Source organism: Mus caroli, chromosome 4, assembly GCF_900094665.2.
Source record: "Mus caroli chromosome 4, CAROLI_EIJ_v1.1, whole genome shotgun sequence".
Lineage (NCBI taxonomy): Eukaryota > Metazoa > Chordata > Mammalia > Rodentia > Muridae > Mus > Mus caroli.
In genome coordinates this window covers 50,041,721-50,044,305 of record NC_034573.1, presented here as the reverse complement: position 1 = coordinate 50,044,305, position 2,585 = coordinate 50,041,721, and the positions used below count along the sequence as shown (strand labels likewise).

At 41.5% G+C, this 2,585-nt stretch overlaps 1 pseudogene; it reads left to right on the top strand.

Moving 5' to 3' along the window:
* Positions 1-229: 229 nt before the first annotated feature.
* Positions 230-2,585, top strand: part of LOC110293316 — a 9,932-nt pseudogene continuing 7,576 nt past the window's right edge.

Here is a 2,585-nt window from a genome sequence, read left to right as displayed (position 1 = left end):
TGAATGTTTTTATTTTTTACCCCGGAGCTGGTTTTCCTAGAGCTTCCTGTGCAAGGTAGATGAAGTGAAGACCTGACCTGCTCTTCCCTTCTAAAAGCAAGGGCTTTGTGTCGGAGAACTGACTTTCCTATCATTTGCTGAAGAGCATGTCTGAGTTTATGAATAGAGGATCAGTACAAACAGAGGCCAGCATCAGTCTCAACAGTGCCTTCCTTGGATAGGAGGTGGGATGGCGGCAGAAGACCTGATGGAGTTGAGGTGGGTGGAGTTGGTACCAGTGCCTCTGAGGATGAAATGCATCCTCTGGGGAAGAATCAACGAAACAAGCAAACACAATCGCAAAACTCTGACAGTCTTTCACATAGAGCTTTATCCAGGGGATTCCCAGGCACACAGGCACTGCTCACTCCATGACGGCTTAGCTATATCGTTGTTTTAAAAGTTTTGAATGGCTGGTTATTGCTCATGCTTGTGTCAGATGTGCTCTATGTCACTGACACCCACAGCTTTTTTGTGTGTTCCTGGGTGGACACCAGGAGTGTACAATGATGGTACGAGACTGAAAAACACAATTTGAGTTATACCAGTCTGGTCAATGTTCCCAAGTGCTTGGTGTTTTGTTTTCCCTCATGTTTGAAATTTAAAACAGTGAGACAATGTGAACTGTGAAGCAGAATGTGTAAGGGTGTTGTACATGAGTTTCAGTGCATGTGTGAAGTGTTCTACCAATGCTGAAATACCCGAAAATCTTCTTCTTCCTTGGCATTACTTATTTTAAGTTAAAGGAAGAATAAGGAAAATTGTGGTTTTTTAAATTGTGATCCCTGAAAATGTGTGGTTTAGAGGTACTCATTTTATAAATCTGTTTCAAATGTCAAATTGGCTTAGAACTGCCCCTGGTCTTCAGAATTGGGACAGTTTGGGGTCTAGTCCTTTGAATCACTGAATCAAGTGAAGAAATCATTCAAAACCTTTGTTTTCTCACAAATGAAGAAAGTCCACCCTTTGTAGAGGTAGTACAGGATTAGAGGAGATAACACCCACAAGGACCTTGTCTTAGGGCTTCTATTGCTGTTCTAAAACATCATGAGGAAAAGCATCTTGGCGAGGGAATGGTTTATTTCATTTTGTAAGTCAGGCAGGGCTCAAGGCAGGGACCTGGGATGTAAGAGCTAAAGCAGAGGCCATGAAGAAGCGTTCTTAGCGCTTTCTCTGGATGGTTTGTTTATAGAACGTATCCAACTCAGGACCGTCTGCCCAGGGGTGACACTGCCTTCTCTTATCAACTGTCAGTCAAGAAACATGTCTGTCTTTTTTTTTTCCTGTTGAGAATTCCTTTTCCAAGATGATTCTAACTTATGTCAGGCTGACAAAAAACTAATCAGGACAGACATAGAACAACAGCTTATGCTTTGTACACGAGCTACTCTGTACATGTTTTGAGCTATGTTCTGTATAAAACACAGCGCTCAGTAGTAGTAACAATGATGCTATGGACAGATGTGGATCACTATGAGACATGATGCAGGAAATCTTTGTATACAAAAGAGATGAGGTCCAAGCATGAAATTTCTCAGAAAACAGGACATCATTCTTATACAAAATGTAACAATTCCCATTCATTCATTCATTCATTCATTCATAAATGTATTGGGCTGAAGATACCACAATAAGCTCTGTGTATAGCAGGCAATTTGGCAGACACAGCCTTCGGAGCTTAGATTTCCATAGTGTTCTAGCAGAAGAGTCCTTTTGGTATCTCTCACTGAGCTGAGTAAGCAGAACACCAGATCAGCAGTGCACGCAGATTGAAAAACCTGACACCGCACAGTGAGCTTGTAGGAATCTCCACGACTCAGTGACCTTGGCCAGGTCCTTTTACATCTGATGATTCAGGTTCTGTCTCTCTAAAAGGGTGATAAGAATCCTTGACTCACAGGATTTTTGTGGGAATCAAGTGTGAAATCAAAGATAAGCAATATACTATTGTCTCTGGCACACAGTACTTAATGGATGTGAATTTCCATTTCCTGCTCCTCTGTACCAATCGTGTTTGGATAAAGCCCTGCTCTGTTTGGTGAGCCATCTTTTACACACCCACCTATGCAGACAAGAACATAGGAACACATTTGGGGAAATCACACCCGGAAGAGCATCAATTCATGCTCAAGGCATTTAAATTGCTCAGATTTGCCAGTGGCTGTTCACGCTAGATCTTGGAGGCATGCCCACTGATTGATAAGCTGGAATCTACTCCATATTCAACAGAGCAGTCATCCATTTCTCTTGAGCCGTAGACTGCCTGCTTGCCAACTTGATGTCTAAATAAATACCCATTTGACAGAGTGCATATGTGGGCTTCTTGGACCAAATCTACTATATATTTCGAATATGGTTGGCCATTATTATATTCTTTACCTCCTGTAGAGGAGATAGGAGAAGAAGGAGGGTGCATGGGAGCAGGGAGGGAGAGAAACTTGTGTTTTTTCTTTAACAGTTTTGTTTTCTTTCTTTCTCTTTTAAAATCTTTTTTTTTTTTTTGTGTTTTTGTGTGTGTGTGTGTGTATAATATTTCTGCTGTGATT